General features: G+C 36.0%; 1 protein-coding gene across 3 annotated transcripts in view; it reads left to right on the top strand.

The window, feature by feature from the left end:
• Positions 1-22,678, top strand: part of SYT1 (synaptotagmin 1) — a 356,739-nt gene that overhangs the window by 90,334 nt on the left and 243,727 nt on the right. Inside the window, exon 1 of one of the 3 annotated variants that reach the window (XM_068936356.1) lies at positions 10,284-10,303. The exons of the other annotated variants lie outside the window; for them this stretch is intronic. The gene's annotated coding sequence lies outside the window, so the exon portion shown is untranslated. Of the gene's footprint in view, positions 1-10,283; positions 10,304-22,678 lie in introns of those variants that run through there. 3 annotated transcript variants of the gene reach the window in all.

Raw genomic sequence — 22,678 nt, forward strand, 5'->3', positions numbered from 1 at the left:
TTACGTAAGATTGACAAATTATTTTAGCACAAACTGGTTGTAAGTGAAAGATATTGGCTGCAAAATTTCATTCTACTGCTGCAAAACTTAACGTGATTCATATACAAAGGCCTGCCTGACATATTTCTAAGCTCAAAATATACGTAACAAATGAACAGTTGTTTACAACAGGGTAATGTACAGATAAAAATCTACATCTTCTCTTTCCAGTATCTCTCTCTACTGCTGTTTGTTCTGCTGCTGCTTCTTCCACCAGCAACAAAATGGCTGTTTCTTTATTAATGCATTCCTTACATGTGCTGTTGAAAGAAAGATACATTCAGATCATGCTACAGTGAAGAATATTTTAAAATGTACATTTTGTGTATTTAAAAACAGCATGGGAGGTTAACAACCTTGCTGGTATCTCTTCTGTGTTCTTGTGTGCAGAATGTTATGTAATAAATGCGAGAAACCTATATTAATGCGTGAAGCTTTATGTGTAGGATGTAAGTGCATACATACGGCCACTGAGGTGCCTTCTTTCTTGAGCAACAGGAGAAGGCTGGATAGATAATGCTGAGGTGGCAGTTATTCAGTCAGTTAGGTTTTTGTGAGGCAGCTGCTTCCCTTACAAATCAGCACATTCCTCTTAAATAGGAAGGACATTAAAGTCATGTTTTGGGGCGGGAAGTATCACCTTTTCCCTCCTACTGTTCTACCTCTCTGTGGAAGAGTTCACTTACTGTTGGGTACTAGTAATCTACAATTTGATGATCTCATCTGAGCAGTTCTTTGCATGTTGTTGTGTCCACAGTGGCTTAAAATATGTTAAAAACTAGAATTTGTTGAGACCAAAAAGTAACAGTGGCACAGCAAAAAGGCTGTCCCTGAATATCCTGGTTTGAGAAAATGGGCACTGGTTCAAAGTCTTTATCCCTGAATACGGGGATATGTATGCATACAGGCCACATATATGTCAGTGCCACTCTCTCCCATCCCTCAAAGGATCACTTCCTCTCAGTTGGCTAGTGGCACCTGAATTCAACAGCACTTTCTGTCTCTGAATACCTAATTCTGAGATGCAGAGGTGCTAGGTGGGAGGTATTGTGTCTAATTTGTGTCTGATGGTATTCTTTTGAATCTGTAGATCTCCTGATCAGGTGTTTCCCGGATTACAAACTCTTTACAGGAAGGAAGGATGTCTTACTCGTATTAAAGTAATTTCCAGGGAGATGCAGGAGTTTCCTTCTCTCTTGAAATACAATTCATCACTGACTGAGTTGCATTTCACATAGGCATCACAGCCAGCCCTCCTGATCGACCCTAAGGTTTACAGATGAGGGTACGTGTCTGTCAATTAGTAGCATAAGTTTTATTAATCAAATTCAGGTGTTGTATCCAGATCTTGTGAAAGGGATGGTACCTTGAAATGCACATCATATCCCACATGAGAGTTATTGAGCCAACTTTTACATGTTTGGTTATGCTGATTTCAGTGGGGCAATTTGTGAATTAAGATGTTAGCCAAACACACTAGTCACTGTCAGCAGCTAATGAACTGAACTGCATGGCCAGAGGTAGAGATAAATCTGAATCTAGTTAAAATTACAACACGATGTTTATCACCCAAAGTGTTAAATAAGCAGTTGGACTAAGCAGGTGGTGGGCAAAGATCAATGACTTCCCATTAAACAATAGGTAATTTCTCTGCTGGAAGTTACTCACATTCCCAAAAAGGGTCATATACACAATTTCTTATGCTGGTTTATAGTTGTAAGAAATTTGCTGGTGAAGTATGTGTGCTCTAGAAATATGAAGAGAGCAGACAACATTACAGGAATTTTGAAGGGTGATGTTGTTTATTCTGGTATATCTCAAGGCTCTGTTGTGCTTGACACTGCTTATACATAAGGACAAGGTAGTCTCGGCTGCAAAGTGAAGTTCCCCACTACTTCATTTATATGCTTACTATGTCCCCATACTACAGTAGCTCTCTTCTGTGCTGCTTTAAAATACCACCCTTACATGTGATATTTAATTGGTAGAAGTATTGACTTCTTCATATATATCTTGTCTGCTTACATAGGATTTTGTGGGAAAAGAGTTTAATATGCAGACATAAGGATGCAGATCTGGATAAATTACTCAGCCAGATTTCAAGGTTTTGTAATTTCACTTTAAGTAAATCTTCTCCTTTAATCATTTGTACGATGAAAAAATTCAAATATTTAGGACCAAGGACTACAGGGCACAGCAGAGAGTTTCCAAATTATTATTTAATAAATCTAGTTTATACAAGCTGTTGTGCTACAAAAATGCTTAATTAAAGTCACGTTAAAATAGTTTCAGTCTAGATGCAAATTTTAAAAGAAATTGTATGGAAAGAGTCAGTTTCATAAGGGAATAAAACATGTCAGAGCAATGTCCCCAGAGGTTAGTTGGAGTAGTAAATTAAAACTCATCATGGCATATGCTTTCTACTCATTCTTCATAATTTACTTTCATGAATAACTTATTCTCTCTTGTAGGTATGGCTTTGGGACAAGAAATAGCAATATATTTCTATCTTCAAGATGAAAGATTGAATATGCTGCATCTAATCCTCAAAGACTAAATTTTATCTATTCCTATTTTTAAAATATGCTTAGAATAATTTGTTCGACCAGCTTCTTTTCTCTTGCTTGATGATCTTGAAACTATGTGGCTCATGAGCATCAATTTCAAAATTCAGGTGACGAAACTGTGAACAGGCTAATTCTGTATTTATTGAGTTGTCCCGAACTCTTGCCTCCAGCTGATTTAATTTATATTCCATGTCAACACCAGCAATGCATGTAGTACAGCCTTGCTAAACTCTACATTAATTTGATGATCATATTGTCTTTGCTGCTAAATTCTTATAGGAGGCTCGGAAGAATGACTTGTCCCTTTCCCACTCCTAGAAACCTGAGGAAAGGAATGACAGTAATTAAAGTTCTTTATAAATCATATAACTCGTCACTAAAATTGCACTTTTTATCTTTTCAGAAAAGATGTGTGTGTGTGTGTGTGTATAGGTATATAAAATATATACAAGGATGTATACATGTGTATATATATGTATAGGCATATGATAATGTTTAGTGCTGTGTTGTTTATATAGAGATAAGTTGGACTGCAAGATTGCTCATGTTATTCCTGCTGAGTTTGTGCTAGAACTTTTTTGTATTGCAACCACAGCCATAATGTATCACACTTAATGCCATGCTTATAGAGTCAGTAACACAGAAAGTGAGTATTTTTTCGTTTTTGTGTTAGTTTTCAAAACAAGTGTGGCAACAGGAATATACACTAAAAATAAGTGTAAGTAAGTGCAGTTTTCTCTTGGATAGGCTTCACGACATTAAAAAGATAGTGACAGGCAGAATATGGTGCTAACATTCAAAGTACATTACATTTTAGACTGTATCTAAACTTACCTTCCTAAAGTTTGAGGTGAAAAAATAAATTCATCCAGCCTAGCTATTAATTAGCCACTCAATTTATTTTTGGCAAAAACATATCAAGTATGAATCCAGTAATTAAGACCTCTGTAATATACAAAATCTTTAGTCTCATTTTTCTTTTTTAACAGTCTCATTTTACTTGCTATGACATGAGAATTACTTGGAGGTTGATTAGCAGAAAGCTTGGTAATATTTTCACTAAGCGTGTAGGTAAGCAGGGCAGTTAAAAAGAGGCAATGTTGTCTTGTATCTACTGAGAGTTTTAACTTCTAAAAATCTTCTACAGTTAGGAGTCACCTTTTGCATACTGCATGGAGTATACATAATGTTTTGGTAAAATACTACAACTTAGTATGAAATAAGAGTAGCAGACAAAATATATGACAAGGTTTATGGATACAGAAGTATACTGTATGACTAATGTCAGTTAACAGTATACTGTTAACTAATGTCTCTAATGTATCAACAGGTCTCCTGTGCTGTAGACTGTTACAGTGAACATCACTCACTTTTAGAAGCATTTTTCTTCATTTCTTTCTCTAGCAGATGATATTTCTTATTAGCAGTACTTCTTGTACGAGTGTATGTCTAATCTGATTTAGTTTTTCCTTTTCATTAATATTAAAAGTCTTATTTAGTGATCTGAAGTTAAGATTGAATTCATTTTTCTGCACTCCTTCTCTTGTGTATTCTTTTCCTTTCGCTTTATATGATGATAGTTAATTTTTAATTTAAAGTACCAATACCTCTGTCTCTGTTAGTGTCTGGCAGCTTTTGTTGTGAGTGTTATGAAAGATAAGATTTTGTTGGAAGAAAAAGTTTTTAAAATCTTTTGAAAATCTTCCACGCTTCCCCCCCCCCCCCCCATAGAGACAAAATGTCTGTCTGAATTTTCTCTTTATATGTTAAACTCTTACTCACCTTCCTTACCTTTTAGTATTTGTGAAGCACACAGATACATTCAAGAAAAAGCAGGAGTAAAAATGTCCAGGAATTAATTTAGGCTAGTGTTAGGAGGTTGCTTGCTATTAGTACAATTGGAATAGCCTTCGAGTATAAGCAAAAAGGCTTAGACTGGAGCATCCTTGGTTTATGAAGGGAATTTTGTATTTGGTTGCCTGTAGACTGGGCTCAGGTATTCAGATTCACATGAGATACAAATGAGAACAATCTCTGGTTTTGGGTCTTGCAGACAAAAAGATGCACTTAGAAACCTGTTGGAAATGCTTATTATAGAATTACTTGGTTTATTTCATTACTGTACAGTGTTGAGGTAGAAAGATTATTTTAGCCAGTGTGGGTTAGAGCTTGTCATTCCACAAAATAGATTTTTAGGAAATATCTGAATACAGATATGTGGGGTCCTGATAATGATGACATTGGAAGAAGCTTGAAAGAAATTACAAAGGGAAGAACTAAAAGAGAAATGATCATTTTGGTACGCCTGATTTTGTTGGGTGAATAAGAAACAAGATCTGAGGAACAGGTTAGAATAAACCTATGAAAGGTGAGCAAGAGTTGAGGGGAGGGCAAGAAGATTATAATTACCAAGAAAGAAAAAAATTAGGCTGTGGACAGTGTTTTTTTGCTGTGAAGAGAAAAAGTGCCATTTGTTTGGGGTTTTTTTGTAAAGAAGGAAAAATTTAACTTACAGACAAGATAAATAGCCTGAGCCACAGCAGAAGCATTCTTATTAGTGAGGCTACACACTGAGGAATGGAAAAGTCAGAGTACAGGTAAAGGACTTGGAGAAGTCAAAGTTGCTCTGGACTGGCCATGGTAAGTTTGAGCAGACCATTTTGAGTGGCATGATGGAAAAAAAGTCATACATGCAGAAAAGGGGACTGTCTAGTTGCAAAGAAGAGATGAGTCACTGACTCACAAATTACAGCTAAATCTATATAATTTTCCCTAGAAATAAGATTAAAACTTGCGACAGTACAGTATAGTAGAGAAGGGAGAAACTTTAAGGCAAAAGCTATGAGTGAAAACAAAACTGAAAGACCACAGAGTGTAAGAAAAGCTAAGAAAAAGAGTGGCAGCAGTAATATTCAAGGCTGCAGAGGTCTTAGGTTAGAAGGATTTAAAATCTGGCTAAGAACTATCAATGTAGAAGACACTGGTAAGGAAAGAGCAGTCCACAAACCTTCTAAGGAACCTGAAAAAAATGTTAAAAATGGTTCAGAAAAGTAAGGGATATGAGACGGGATAGGGGATATGAGATGAACAATAAAATGACGGATGGAGTTGAAAGGCCACTATTTAATAATGCTTACAGAACAGTGAGCAGAATTACAGATTATTGGTGAACTGGATGGAGTAGGAACAATAAACGGAGTAAAGCAGATCAGTATTAGTGTGACAAGCAACAAGCAGGAGGGCAAGAGGAAGATGCTTTAGTCAGTAAACACAAAAAGAATGAAAGCCTAGACAAAGGAAGGAACAAATAGGTTTAACTTACTAGATTTTCTTTCCGTTAAGAGCCTGAGATCCTAAACAAGGCACAAGAAGAGAAGGTACAGCAACAGGTCCCTCTTTTCAGTGTTCAGCCATGGCAAGTATATTTTGAAATAAAGAACAAACGTTGTGCCGTTACAGTCTCAGGCATGTAAAATTCTGCTTAAGCAAACAACCCGAATGGCTCTGACTATAATCTCTTGCATGTCAAAATTGAGGAAAAGCGCAGATCCACCAAGTCCACCCAGCTGCCTTTGGATGGGAACAGCTAGTTTATCAGCTAGCAGATAATATTATTGAATATTTAAGCACATGTCAGTCCTCTTAACAGTCTTATCACTACCTTCGTATGTTCCAGTGCTTCTTGTACAACTTAAGAGAAGTATCAGCAGCCTTCCCTCTGGTATATTGCTTCCTTTTCTATCTTCCTATCCTCATTTCTCATTCTGCTGCATTTATAATCTGTATGGTACTTATTTCGAGTTCACTGATACCTGCTATGATCATTTTACTCTTATTTTAGATACTGACCAGATTCAGAATTCCTGAAGCCTTTCATCGTAAGATAACCTTTTAATCTCTAGATAAGCTCTCCAGGTCCTCTCTGTTAAAGAATTTGAATGTCCTTCAACTTAGTGTCCTGGACTGGTAATGACACGTAAAGAGTAGCGTATGACATATGTCTATACCTTGCATTTTGGAGCTGTTTAGCCTTTTTTGATAACCAACTCTTCTATAAAGAGACAGTTTCTGCCTTCATATTTCAGATTCTGGTAACGAGCTATTTTTTATTTTTCTTTGCCTCAAAAGTGTTTTTGACTATCCCCAGTAGAAAAGTCAACATCCATATCAGCTTAAACAAATAGATGGAACATGCTGACAACTAATGGGGGACAAATAGTTAGCAAAAGCAAAGAAAGTCATGCTCACAGCATGGGCTTAGGAGCTGGCACAGTAAGTACGAGTTAATGAAATTTTGAAGATACTTGATACTTATTATTTTCCAAATGAATATACCTTTGGAAAAAGTTTATTTTCAAAGAGAGAACTGTTTTAAGGATTGAGAAATGTAGCCTGTGTGTCGAAGGCCAAACAGTTCGATTTCTCAATAGATGTTTCCTTTGCAGTATGTATATTTAATTTTTTAGAAGATACTGACCCATAACTTGCTGGCATAAATTTTAGTTGTGAGTTCATCAGATTTCCCTTTAATAAGTGCTGCTGTATCTTTCTCATGTTTATTACAACTCACACATATTCCTCCTCCTTGCAGAATAAGCAGGTTTCTTCCGTAAAGTTTGATCCTCTTGGAATGCTGTCTATTAAAAGATTGCCTTGAGCTCATTTTTTTCCCCATTGAAAAGGTAAATGGCTAGGAATTTTAGGAAAGCTCGGGATCAGAGACTAAGCTCTTAAAATCATATATAGAGGTACTGCAAAGATTGAAACCTGGATAAGTTAGATATAGCCTCTGACACGAGGATTTTGTTTAATGGTAGCATTATTTCTCTTGATTTATAAGTAAGTGCCCTAAGACCACACTAGCCTTTTCTAACAGCTATTACACATGACATCAAATTACTACATCACGCTTTTTGCTGTGTTACCTGACACACGATATTACAGGTCTAGGTAGACCTGTATTGCTGTTGTTTTAGTTTCTCCAAGTGCCTAACACTTATTACCTTAAATTTCATGCTTCTATCATCTGTCAGTATTCCTATCCTGCTTAGCCTTCCTCAGTCTGGCAAGATTTTCTTTATTCTTTTCATATAAAAATCTTATTGACAAACTTTGTATCATTCAGTTCATTTTAATGTATTAATATGAATATTAAATAAAAGCATTATTATTGTTATGTTTAAGTATTAATTAAATGCTAAAGACTGCTAAGGGAGAGTTGTTCTCAGCTGATAACTTCATCTGGTTTGTGGGAAAATAATCTGAAGAGGAGGAAAAGCAGCATTTTTGATACTTTTTCAGGTTTTTAAATACTTACAATATTTTATTAAATGTTAGGTTCTTTCTTCAGCTTGTTAGGTATTCATCAAGTATTGTTGGACAAGTTTGACTGATAGTAATGTCAAACAAATTTAATGCATGCAGTCAAGCACGTCTGTACAAGATGGTATACGCATACGTTTTAATGATACTAAGAGAGCCTTGCCACTGGCATTAAAACTTTGGATTTGGATTTGGGCTTTGGCTTTGGTTTTTAGGTTTCTTTGTTTTTTTCACAAGACGTACATCTGTCTGCTGTGATCTTCAGCTGAGTATCTTTTGTACTGGTTATAATTACAATGCTGTACAAAATGGTGATTCTATTTAATAGAATGTGTGATATGTGAGGGTAACTTTTAAAGTAAAAAGGCAGGTTTTTCAAAATCAGAATCAATTTGAATATTAACCAGTAACAGTGGTGACAGAAACATGGGCCTGTGACAGAGTCATATATTTAAAGTAAAAATACATTTCTAAAATTAATGAGTACTTGAGGAGATGCATTAGTCTTTGCTATACTGTAACTAGATTTTGAATTAGAAATACTGCTTACTCAAAAGAAAAAGTGTAAAATCTTATTTTTTCCTTATTCTGAATTATTTTCCTTGATGGCAGTTTTTGGAAGTCATTCTCAGGTTTTTCATTTCTGCATGTTCTTGGTATTTTAATGCCAATAATCAAAAGTGAAATCTGCTCCCTTTCTAAATCTGTGGAAGCACAATAAATAGCTGCCAAAATTCAGGTCTCTTAACAATTTTTTTTTTAGCTAATTCCTCTGAGGAAAACCGAAAACACAAAATAACTTGCCTTTCTCAGAAATATAAAATGCCTAACATTTCCATCCAATCTCTCCATTAGCCTGTTCAAAAATTCTCTTCTCTCTTTGAAGTGTATTTTTACTGTCTCTCCTCTCTGCTCTTCTCTACAAGTTAGTGTCCCGTTTCTGTTAACTTCTAAATCCCTGAGCTGAATTTTTTCTTCCTGCTCCCTCAGCATCCTTTCATTTATTCACTTGCAATTTGGCTTTTTGTACTTCTATTCATAACATTAATCGTAAGGCTCTAGAGAAAAACTTCTCCATTTGTCCTTTGAAATGCCCCTCAAGGCTGAAATACCAGCTATTAAAATTACCCTTTTGCTGCTTCCTTCCAATGAAAGATTTGGAAGTTTATCTAACTCACTGAACATTCCCAACCCAAATTTGACTGCAGTGTGGCTGCAGTCAAATACCATAATATGTATGGCAGTTTATAGTGTTTGTATGACAAGTGCCAGCTTTATAATAGTCAGTTTGGGTGGCAAAGATGCACTTTTTTTCCAGTGTCCTGTTTTTTTTGTTTAAATACTGGAATTCTGCTGTAGAACCAAAAAAGACACAGCACAGGCAGAATGCTATGGTTGCAAGTGAGTTAGTCAAAATATTTTGATTCAGGCATTTTCATAGAACTTTATTCAGGTTCACTGAGATATTGTGAGTTTTGATTGGATTCTTGGAATTGCTTAGTATAACAACCATTCAGACTTACCCTAAAAATAAGATCCGATATGGATATTTTAGACATCTTTGAAAACAAAATTTTGCTTAAAAATCTCTCAATAAATATTTAAACTTTAAAAAGGTTGGAAATCTGTAATAAAAATATTTCATTTTGTAGCTCAACTGAAAATAACTTTCCATTCTCTTTTTTTCAAATTTTTTTTCAGTTTGGCCAGAAATTTCCATGGTGATAGGACCCTTTCTAAGAGTTTCTGTGGTAGGCTTTTCTGATTTGAAACATCCACTCTGAACAGCTGTGTAGGACTTTAACAAGCACTACAGTGAGATTGCCTAGGAGCTGGTGAAGCAGTCCAGGTCAAGAGCGGATTCACCCTGGATTCTTTCTGCCTGTGTGCTTTGTGTCCAGCTTACGACTTCTGCGAAACCAAGCCTTTCTTCTCCTCTCTCCCCTCATCTACTGGATCTTGTGGGTGGACCACAGACATCTACCTGTGCTCCTCTCAGCTGGAATACTAGCTTTCTTCTGCCAGCTGTCTAACTACAGCACACAGCAGTTCAAATTTCTAGCAAAAAATCTCCCCTGCAGTTTTTGAATAGTTCAGACTTCAAACTCTGCTTGTGATACATATTTATGTCCCTGTTAAAAAAAAAAAAATCAGAAATGACTTTTTAGGAATTGCTTTAACCACTCAAACATACCCTCCGAAACATTCGTGTTTTCCATTGTAGATGTGAAATTCTGATGCCATGTTAATAATTTAGTATAATGGATGGACTAAACGGTGGGCAAAGCCAAGGCTGTACAACATCTCTAAACATTCAGCTGCTTGACCTTGCAGCTTGGATAAAATGGTTGCTGAATTTCTTTTAATCTATACATGTAAGTCTGTAAACAGTTCTGCATATTGATTGAGTAACCCGTATACTTGACTAAGAGTGAACTCTATCCTATTGCTTCTCTGTAAAACGTAATCTCTTTAAGGTAACTCACGAATGATAACAGTTGAGAGTAGCTGACCTAGGTCCAGTAGTTCATTAAAAGGATGGGTAAGAAGAGTTACTGGAGCTTGCAGCAACATAGCTCATCAGCATAAACATTACAAATCAAAACGTGTAACCACTGTCTGATAGAAGTATTGTATCTACACTAAACAACTTGATGGATACTTACAGAATGCCGTAGTGCTGTCTGCAAGTCCAACACTGCTCCAACAGCGTTCCTTAGGCAACTTTTTAATGCATTGTAGCAGAAACAGAATAACTATGAGAAAGAATACAGAAAAGGTTATTGGACTCTATTTGTATAAAATATTTTCCTTTTTCATAACTCATTTTACTAGTAGTTATTTCACATCAAGCAAAATAATATAATCTTTTCTACCAACAACCTTACAATTTGCTTTAGAATGCCACACTTTACTGTGTAATGACACTTACACTCTGAATGGCTGCAAAACATCATTTTGAGAAACAAAACCCGTGTTGCTGTACGTGGCGAGAGAATGAATACTACGTTCATAGCTCATACAGGATCTGACAGTTCAAAACTAAAACAAATTATTTGGAAGGTCAACCTTCTTCTTCATTGACCTTGATATTAATAATGTTTGTGCCCTGCAATGTAAATGAAACACGTTACCAAGGTCCTTCTCCATCAAGATAAATTAACAGCTTTTTAATTTATGTACCTATGAACTCTGGTTATTTTCGGACATGTAATTTTGATCTACCTAAATCAATTTAACCAGGGACAAGGCTAAGATGTGACTCATTTGCTTCATGCCAGTGGGTAGCATTATGCAGCTAAAACAAGAAATCACGACAGATTTGTGTGTCTGAGAGCCTTCTTGGCTATTTCCAATTGACAAAATTTCCTCAGCAGCTAATGTCCAAGTGTGGGATCCAGTGTATGAAAAAGATCTCATCTGAACAAGATGTGCACATTATTCATGCAGAAAATCAATGTGGTTGAGTTCATTCCTGTGAATATTTCTTCCTGTAACCTCAAGAGATTCTTTATTTCTGAAGTAACTCTACTTTGTAACAAGAAGAATCCAAATTGTGTGATGTAGGTAACTAGAAATAAAGGATGGTGATATAAAGAACTATTCTTCAAGTGCCAACAGATTAAGAAATGCAATTACACGAAGTCAGTACAGAGTCAATGTACGATAACTATTCTCACTGCTTAGCTCTACAGAGAACGAGTTGAAAGGGATTCTGTAATTCTGAAATGGAATACAGTCGGCACTTCTTGTAAAGTGCTTTCAGACTTTCAATTAGGAAAATTATTCTTGTCTTTTCTTGTTGTATTCCGTCCTTCATGGCAGTCAGCTGAAATTCTGGCCTGAAAAAAGTAAAAAAAGAAAAGAAAAAAGAAAGTGTGTAGTCCACAGTATAAAAATAACATCAAAATATTAGCTAGAGTTAGAACATAACTACATTATAAGATAAAAAAATGCTTAGCAAAACATTGCCTTTTTTTCTATAATCCAGTGTAGTGGAAATCAGAATTACTTATTACAAGATCTGTGTTCTTAACTGAATGCTCAAATGAACAGTTTCTTCTTGTGTCCTTTAGCTTTTCAAAAAGTGTGCATCACTTTTTATAAGTTTGGAAAAAGAAGTCAATATGCTCATATCTGAAAGTATAGGCTAAAACATTAGAAAAAGGTATTTTATGTCTCTTTTGAATAAATTTTTGATTCATATCCTTTTATCAAACAGATTTTTAGGAAAGATTAAATTTTGTTTTACAATAAGATATAAAATATTTACAATATTTTACAATTAGTTCCTGAACAGGAAGCAAGACCAATTGTAAGTACAAGCACTTTGGAACTCAAGCATTAAGAAACTTAAGTGATACTTTGGGGTTGCTTGAGACTAGCGAATGTAAACTTTACTTGATTTTAAGACATACGATATTATGTTTGCACCACAACACTCAGTGAAAGACTGGCTAATACCTAGTTGGTTCACTTTTTCTTTGGAAAGTTCAGGTACAAAGAATAGCTATATATCTTGATGCCTTTCATTCTATTCTTTACCAAATATTACACTTATCAAAAACAAGGGAGAAATACTTGTATTGTCACTGTTGCACAATGTTGGTTTAATGTGAACATGACCTTTAACTACAAGAGGATATTTGCAGATTGAAAAAAACCTCCCTGCTGTTAATTCTATCTCCCACATCCATATGTAGTGTATCTCTATAGCCTGTTGGTTTGCTGTGTTCATTCAAAATTACAGGATGGTTAGAAGTTTAGTTCTGAGATAGATGGTGGCTATGTGGAGCTGACACCATCAGTCTCAAAGTGCCATGTCTGCTAACGAATTTCATCCTTTCAGATAGTTATGCTATCACAGTGACAAATACTTGTTACCCATAATCACATCTATTGTCTGATTTAAAAAAAAAAACATATATTAATGTATACCTGCTATGATTTTCAAAAGGTCTCATGATTCAGGATGATGCTTTTTTCAGAGTCCGCACTCAGAAATCTTAAAATGGCTTGATATCTTTCCCTTGGGAAGGGAGCTTAGCATTCTGAAGTCGGGCATTCTTTAAATCATTTTAGAATATAAACCAAACTGTGAGACATGCAAAAGCACTTGTCATCACTCTGGGAAATCTTGGTTATTGTATGGAGAACTAAATCATTTGCAGGGATAACAATAAGTACAAATTACAAGCATGCGCAATTCTGTTTTTGTAGACTGACATCACTGACCATAAGTCTCTCAGTTAATGAACTGGGATGAAGCATCCATAATTTACATTGTAGTAGCTGAGCCAATTATTTTTGGCAGTATAATTATTAGGAAAAAATTACTAGAACTAGAAATTGCCTCATTCTTTCTTAGTGTTTGAAAACAATGAGTTGGAAAACTAGAACAGATAAGGAGGTCATAGAGCAGGGGGAGAAATAACAGGAGAAGTGTGCTAAAGGAAATAATTGGGGGAGAGGTTGGAAACTGGACAGAAGAGTGAAAAAGGACAAATGCATTGAAAATTAGAGGCAAAAGTGATATGGAATAGATCAAGGAATGACACGTCAAGAAGGCCTTGAATTGGAAACAGGAGAAAGAAAGGACAATGAGCAAAGGAAAGCAGAGAGGAGGCAGGCAGCAGATAGGTAGTAAAAAAAGAGTACAAATTCTGTTGAAATTAATGAAGAAGCTTGATGTATTATATAACAGTAGAGGGGCTTGAGGTGAAGTCAAAACTATATATAAGTGGAAGGCATGATATTCATTAGGAGTGGAAAATAATTACTTCTTGGCCAGGACAGCAGCTGAGCTGAAAGAGGATGGAACAGATTTGTAGTCAAATAAATTGATTCAGTCCCAACTTTTCACCCAAGGGCATGCAGACCGAACAGAAATAGGAATTGGAATTTAGAGGTTATAGGTCAGAAGAAGAATCGAGGAGTGGGGATTACAAAATATATGTTCATTGAGCTGGAAATAGTTCTATATTGTTTTAAAAGGAATCACATATTTCATGAAATTCATCAACTTTGTCCTGACCTGAAAACATAAATCTCTTGTAAAAACTGACCTATCAGAGAAATAACAGGCGATTTAGTTTCTGCAGAATACAAGCTGTCCTTTCAGTGCCAGTGCAGTGCTGGCATTGCTATTAACACACATCTTGAAACACTTGCTTTAGACAAAATCAAAATAGAAATTATTTCCAAGCTTCTTTTAAAAAACATCAGCTAGGTTAGCTAAATACAAACAAAGCAAACATTCTTCTATCACAATGTGTACAACCTTCAGTTTCTTAAAAATTAAGAAAATTAATAGCTAAAGGAATCATAAGTCTTCCATTTCTCTGTCATAAAAATGTATAATGCACAAGGCTCAGTATCCAAAGAAAATGGGACACTGCGGAAACTGATAGCGATAATTTTTATATCTTAGAATGTATTCCTGTTGTGGCAATGTCGACTCCTCTGCTTTGTGCACAAGACCTTCCTTGTTGTACAAGGGAATGTAGAAACACAAAACAAAAAGATAATCCTTAGTGCTGACCACTTCTCTGGTACTAAGTTAAATGTGAAGCATTCCTCAGACTTCAAGATTTATGGTGTATCTTAAACAGTGGTAGCTGTAGAATGAAAGGCTACAAGATAGTGTAGATGTCTGCCTCTGAAATAATAATGGATTTTGTAAACCTTTCATTTAAAAATTTCTCTTGCAATTAGGGTAAGAGCATTGTCTGCAAGGTAAGGTAATTGTATACAACAGAAAAAGACGTGCAAGAGGAACTGGAAAAAGGAGCCATTTAATATTAAATACATACTATTTTTTTTCTTAAACATTAAAAATGTTATAATTTTCCATGAATTAGCTTTTAAATGTATAAAAAATGATTTTTTTCCTGGTATGAGTGTGTACAGCTCACCAGAAGACCCCTTTGGATATCATCATTAGTTATTTAAATTATTTTTTCATTTATTTGAAAATGTACAGTTTATATTATAGGACGTCCTTTTTTACTTAGAAAGAAGTAAAAAATGACCTGATGTCAAAGCCAATATCACTTTTTGCACCCAAAAACTGAGGTGCCAGATCCTATCCTCCAAAGGCTGAAATGAGTTTTAAAATTCCCATTGGCTTCCCTGGTGTAGGATTAGAATTCTTTGACATTTGGAATTTCTATTTCCTTTCTTAATTCTAGAATGGAGGATCCCCTTTAACTTCTTTTCACCTCTTCCCCAAAACATCAAGACCAAGATGAAGCAATACCAGTTAAGAGATAAAAGGCATTTACTAGCAGTGCAGTTTTATGGGATTTCTTTAATTTTGGTTATTGATCTTTTAAAGGGTACATTTGTGTCCATGTGCGTGCATATGTGGCAGAAGATGTGAGAACAGCTAGAGCTTGTGGTTGCTAGTCATCACTACTATAGATGAGGAAAGGGTTGACATATAAGTTTGTTTATTTCCTTTAAAAGAAGATTCAAATATAAATGTATAAGCCTATACTAATAATTTATATTTTATAACTCAGCTACTTTCTTTTTCTCATCAATACCTCTGAGACTTTTATTTTCCCTATGTTATTTTCAATGATAAAGAACTGTAAGTAGTTCCCAAATATGGTAACATTATCATTACAGAAATAGCTCAGTGGAGATAATTAGGAAGTGAAGGGCCACATAAAGCAAATGAGGGTATTGGAATTTGCTCTGTAATACTTCTTGCCCAAAAGTCTATTTTATATTTATTATGTTTTTTAAAATCTACCTCAATTTAATTATAGTTGGCTTGAGAAAGAAGATGACAAAGAAATCTTAAATTTGCAAAGCATTCTGAGGAAAACCAAGTTAAGCTCTTTCCTTTTGAAAAGATATTATTATTTTTCTTAGAACAGCATGATTAATTAGTCTAGAACTGTTCAAAATGTAACTTTTGACAACTTGGGACCATTTTTACTTTTGGACTTAGGTGGTAGTTGAGATGAATGTCTGCTTACAACCTTAACAATATTCTAAGATGAGAGGGAGTCTCTGAAATAATCTAAAAGTATTTCATATTATCTATATAATCGTTAGAAATGAATGGCAAGAAAATTTGTTTAATCTGAGATGCCAAGAGGTGCACCTAAAAGTTAACAAGGAAGTTATACTTTAAGCCTAAGATGTGCATAACCGTTACTGACAAGGTCAACAACAGGGTATTCAGAGTCTGCATAAGGAAATGATCCTGCTTGTGTTGTACCCTAGTATTTGGGGGGTGGTGTCATTTGTTTGCCTTTTACTGACGTACTGGGATTGCAATTAATTTCAAGATGAGACAAAGGTGCACAGAAACTAATGTATTTGCCTCATGTGAAAACGATGTCTCAGAGTGCAAGATAATAATGCATGAGAAAGATTACCTGTCTCAGGACATGCTTGATCCATGTACAGAATTAAATTAACATGCAACCATCAAAATTCAAAACTGCAAGCATCCCTGAGCAGAACAGCAAAGCATAATTAAAATGCTGTGATTTTCTGGTTGATTTATTGTCAGAACGCATCTGGGCCTTTTTCACCAAATTTTAACATAGTGGCTCTCTCCTAGCCTGTCTGTGTGGACTGTTCACTGATTCAGTTATATAAACTTCTGTTTAATTTTAAGCACAGAAGTAGTCTCAGAGGTTTTCAGACTACTAAAAGTAGTTGAATATGTACTTAAGCATCTTGCTGAGTGTCTTTATCTCTCCACAAGCTATAGCTATTGTTTAGGGAATTTGGTATCTCACAGGAAAATGCCTTCTGATCATACTAAAATGGATAAATATAAAGTTGATAGCTGTTTCTTGGTCTGGGGACAAGTGTGTATACTTAGAACTGAGCAGTGAATGAAGTTAACCTGCCAAAATGTGTAGCCAACAAACCATACCTTTAGTTTACTAACTCCTTAAAAAATGAAGAGGAGGAACAGAGAGCCAGTGTAAGGCACAAAGGAAACTGTGGGATGCAACATAATGATAACGCCATATGACAATTGCACGGACTGGTTTTACTGAACCGTATTAAAATCTGGTGGAGCGACCCGGGCCCTCCAGCCTTCCACTGAGCTGAATGAAAAATCTCAAAAGCTACACTGTGAACACTGTAGAAGTGCAAAGCTAATACAAACAACCCCTTTTTGTGTCCCCTCCACTCCACCAAATAGTAGAAAAAGACTGTAGAAAAAGTAGAAAACTCCCATCCCCCACGAAACTATCGTCTGGACATTTTCAACTAACAAATTCTGTGTTCTTGCAAAGCCTCAGCACATCTGTGGTGTTCTTGAGCAGTCCAGCATTCTTTGAGTGGTTCAGAGATTTATTTGGTATTTTACACCTTTGAAAGATGTCGAGTTCTTTCAGGTAGTAGGAAGTGTTCTGTAACTTACAGTCTTGGCAATGTGCAGAATATTCTTTAAGGCCCTTCTGGCCCAAGTGTCTCTTCCGAGATTGTCTGTAATTGCAGGGGGCTACAGACGTGAGTGATCCCTTGCTCGGCCTAGGATAGTTCATTTCCATGTTCTGACACAGTTCCTTGGTAACCGTCGGAAGTCTTGAGACCTTCTTATTTCATTCTTTGTCATTTCACATCCATATCAGCATCTTAGGGTCGGTTAGGTAGGAAATTGTACGTTATGCAGAGCTATCTCTCTGGCTTAACTTTGAACAAGGTAGCTTGAACTAAGAGGCAAGATGAATTAGACTGTCCTAGCTAAAAAATATCACACTCCATTTTTTGTGGTGGGTTTGGTCCTCAGGGAGAGGGTTTTTTCTGTGCTCTATCAACATCTTCAAATCATGTCAGTCTTCATTGCTAAGGAGCAGCTAAAGTTAGTGCTCTGGCCAGCTCAGTGCTGGAGCCAGCAGAGGTAGAAATGCTTCCTGCAGGGTTGATCCAGCTGAACTCGACCCCTTTTTGCCTTGCCTTTGTAATCTTAAGATGCTATATGTCCTTTGATGCCTTCCTTCATGGGGAAATGCCAGTATCCTTGATAGCAGGTTTTTTGGGATGGCCATCTGCAGTGCACATCTGCCTGTTACTTTCAGGCAGAAAACCGTAATATATGGTACCTAAGTTTGATTAGATTTAACTCATGTTTCTCTGTGTGGTATTGCAGATAAATATACTTTTGATGCACAGGTAATAACTGACAGCTGATAATTGAATTTGTTTCTGCCTCCTTCCATATTTGGAAGGAGCGATCCACTTCAATCTCGGTACTGTAGTGGTAAAAATAGAAAGTTATTGTTTGTTTTTATTGTGTTAAATCCAAAATTTCAGACATGAAATTTTACACTGATGTTTGGAAGACTAGCGTAAATAAAGTGCTATTTTTAATAAACGGGCTTGTGATACAGAATATGCCAAATCAATATACTTAGCACACCACTGAAAGAGATGTTCCTGTACTACTGCAGCACAGCCGTTTTGCCTCCTGCCAAGGTAATTATCACTATAAATGACAATATTTTTCACTCTCTCTTTTTTCTTACATTGCTTAAGACTTCAGAGGGAATCCAGGCAGAATAAAGACCTAGAACCCCCATTAGATAATGTCTCTCACTCTGTCTCTGTATGTCATATCCAGTGCTGGAGCACATCGTCTTCCTCTGTTATTCTGGTGCCATAAATGATGTAGTGTTTGTTGAGGTTATTATTTCACAATAGCAAAGTGACGAAGCTGAAGGTTTTCATACAGCCCTAGGGTCCAAGGGCTTCACTGATTTTCCACAGAATGATATAAATTTTTCACTGCTACACTGGGTGCTTTTAAATAGGTGTTGTCTCCCAGCTTCCCTTGTGTAAATCAAGACTGCATGACTAAAATAAACCTCAGGACCCCACATACGGGTGGTCCTTTGACAACATATGTTTGTAATGTAATATGACATGTAGTCATAGTCTAAACACTATACTTTCCTGTATATACATAAATAACACAAATTTTTAAGATTATGTTTGTACTCACGTTCAGTTGAATGCACATCCTAGTTACATTCCACTATAATATCTAAAGTGAATATTGCTGTCTCAATCTTTTAAACATAGAAAGTATATAGTGTATGCCTGTCATAAGCATATGCATTGACTTTATCTAATCCTTGTTTGATGCACTCTAGTTCATATTTGAAAATTCTCAAACAAATTGAGAATGGCTACATGCAGTAGGGTTGGAACATGATGTTGTGAGGGTGCTGGGGGAGGAAAGGGGGCACGTATGGGTGGGTGAATACTCCTTGACAAAGGCACACACATCTGCAAATACAGATACATGCCTGTACATAATATAATGTGATTTTGTTTAGTGCTACTGAAGATAAAAATTCCATATCCTAGTATTTTATTTACCTAAAGCAGTAAATGTGAGTTGCAAAAAAACCTGGTAAGCAAAAAACTAAATTCTTTATGAGAGTGAAACATGGAACAGTAAAGCAATTCAGAATTGTCAGTGAATTTACTTTATTATGCTTAGGCAAGCCAGTAAATGCTGCCAACTGACAGCAAATGATATTAATAGTCTTGCAGTCCTTTGGCCCTATACTGCTTCTTCATCTTTGTTTAAACATCTCCATGAATACATTTACTTTCAGGTTGAATAATTCCTTGTTTCTTTACTACACTGGTTACAGAGGTGCCTCTTCATCATTTAGTAGGGTAAACATAGTATTAATAGCAGTGATAGGTGAACTACCGTTTAATGTATTATCAAACATATTGTTTCCCTGTAATGCCGTCTTACCCAGAGAGTCAACTGTGATGAGCCCTCTGCAGATGAATAGTAAAAGGCCCTTGCAGCTTCAAAGAATTTTGCAGAACAAACAAGTGAACAAGTGAACAAGTGAACGGAGGGATAAGAAAGTTAATATATATGTTTTATAATGCTTTAAAAAGCAATCTTAAAGTCTTAGGACCAAAGGAGAACTCAGACTGTCCTCTAATTTAATTCTGGAAATCAAACATAGTCGCAGAGATGCAAACATTCAGTCCCTGTGGCAAACGGATTAGTAATTTAAAGGTGAAATTTTAGAAAATACTGAGTGTTACTTTGATTCTCTCCTAGTGAAGTCAACTTTTTTATAGATGTTAACTAAAACCCAGTCCTATAGGTCTGATCCATAGAAGTACTTAAGGAAATTTAAAAAGTGGCATCTGGTATTCAGAATGCTACACAATCTTTGACTGATTAATCTTCCAAGCTCCTTCATGGGTTGGCTATTGTTGTCTCTGCATTATTAGTAGAGAAACCGAACAGCGATTTACATGTGGTGTCAGAGCAAGTCAATGACCAATCCAGGATTACAGCTCCAAACTTCTTCACCTCTAACCCTATATTAATACATTTTTATAGTTCCACTTGCCTCCACAATAATAGCTTGGTATTCCCTGAGAGGAAAGATGGAAACAATTAACATAGACATCTAGTTCAACTAGTCCTCCTTTCTGCTAATGCAGCGTGGTTCTAACTACATCTTTTCTCATACTTTTCCTCATTCAGCTTTAAATTTCACATAGTTGAACTTTACTATTTGTCTTAAATTATTTCAGAGCCAAAAGAAGGGTTTTTTATATCCAACCAGTGCTTTCTTTCCCCATGCTATTCTGTTCTGTATTTATAGTGCTGGTCATGTGCCAAATAACGTCTAAACGTTCACCTCTCAGATGCTTCCTACACTTTTTTTTCAACCTTTTTGTTTTTACCTGGTACTATCTGTCTGCCGAATTTCTCCAAAATCTATCTTTTAAGGATCCTCTTGGCTTTTCCCAGCATTTTCAGTGATCTGTTCAAATGGTTCATTTTTTCATATTGACACAGCAAAGTCTGAAGGCAGAAACATTTTCTCAACAGGCCAAGATAAGAATATTATCTGTAATATGCATGAAAGATTGCTGTTGAAAGTCCAAAAGTCCTATTGGTCTATTTTGTTGTTTTATCTCATTGCAAATTCACATTTAGGAGAGAGCACTGTTTAAGTGGCAAGACTGTAGATCTGGATGTTCATATCACGCAGAATTGCTTTGCAGTTAGGGTAACTTACCCTGTCTCAGCTTGTTTTCACCTATTCTTAGGGGTTGTTCTAAGATTCAATATAAAAGTAGTTTAAAGAAGTTTCTTACCATTTGCTCAAAGGAACTATCTAGGTGCAAAAAAGGGCAAGTCTCAACTCTGTTTGAAGCCCCTTTTAGTTTAGGAAGAGGTAGAGAATAAGGAGAGAAAGCTCAACAGAGGAAGAGCAAATGAAACTAGGATCAGAGAAGGAGACGTTTATGTCTCTGATATTTTATCTTCTCTGTAAGTCGTATTGGTTTCTAATCCTATACAGTCTTATTTGATAGTAATACTGCCTTGAATTCCTAATGCAAAGACCGAACTTTAACAAAGATGTTTGACTGATAATCTGTTGATATATATATATCCATGAACCTGAATGCATTCCTAATGTTCCCATTTCAAGCTATTAGGTTGTTCTTTTCATAAAGCAACTTTTCACACTGCATCCTAAAATCTGCATGTACCATAGAGCTATGCCAAAGGCTAATACTGCCAAGGGCTCGCTCTGTTACTTATTTTAGGAGAATTAATTTAGCCTAAAAGCCCACACTTCAGTTGTTCTTGAGACAAGATTAGAACCTTATAGGCAAAATGCTGACTTTTGTCGAAAGGAAGAGAAACCGACAGTCTGCTTTGCCAGAGTTGGCTGAACATGCATATTTAATGTCATTGGAAAGCATAGATTAGAAATTGTCTGCATACTTCATGAGCGATAGTAGAAATTGATTAAAGCAATTGATTGTACCCTGTGCAAGGAAGTATTTATGGTCATCACATTAACACCAAAAAGCACCTGTCAGCTTCAGAAAGGGCATCTACTGATTTGTTGACAGGCAATTTCAAATCCTCTTTTTACAGAAACTCTTATTAAGGGCTTCCTTGAACTAGATGATCTTTAACAGATATTTCCTTTTTGCCAGATGCTGAAATACAATTTTAGATACATCATGTGGTGTTTACTTGATTTGTTTAAAATCCATGCTGAGAGGTGCTGAAACAATCATTCTGCTTACTGATGTCTATCATATTGTCTCTCCCTGTCTATAAATGCATTGTGTAAATGTACCTTCCTACTTACAGTTTATTCCTTTACTTTGGTTAAAAAAACAGCCCCAAACCTGTCTATTGTGTTCTGCTAAACTCTGTTTTGGATCATTCTATAGAGAAATTTAGTGTTTCAGTGTTGAGCATCTTCCTGCTTTTGGGATTGCTGTAAGGTGTATCACAGCATAGCAGTTTGATAGAGAAAGAAGAAAGGGAAATAAATCCCCTTCCAGAGCTAGGCTGAATACAGAATTGGGGATGAAACTGAAGGAACTGGACCAAGAGGCTAGAAGAAGTCTTGTACAGTAGTTGCAGTGTTGCTGCTCTGAATTAGTCTACTGTAAGTTTTCCATCTCTGGGCCCCTTTTAAAATGTCTAATGCAGCCTGTTTTATGAGTGTATTGCAGTATTTGGTGCCCAGTGGCCAGGCTTGGTTTGTCAGTTAGAAAAATAAATGTGACACATTTTGGATAATGATTTTCTGTGTTGAGGTAGAGTGCGTCCCAGCCTCAAGATAATTCAGACATCCGTTATGTTTTCTAACTTTCTGTTTCTGCCTCTTCTGGGCCATGGGTAGTACAGATTGCTTTTGTTTTATGGTCTTTGCTAATGTGTTTGCAAATTGCAATGAAAGAATCTCAGA

The sequence above is a fragment of the Struthio camelus genome, chromosome 1 (genome assembly GCF_040807025.1).
Source record: "Struthio camelus isolate bStrCam1 chromosome 1, bStrCam1.hap1, whole genome shotgun sequence".
NCBI classification, from domain to species: domain Eukaryota; kingdom Metazoa; phylum Chordata; class Aves; order Struthioniformes; family Struthionidae; genus Struthio; species Struthio camelus.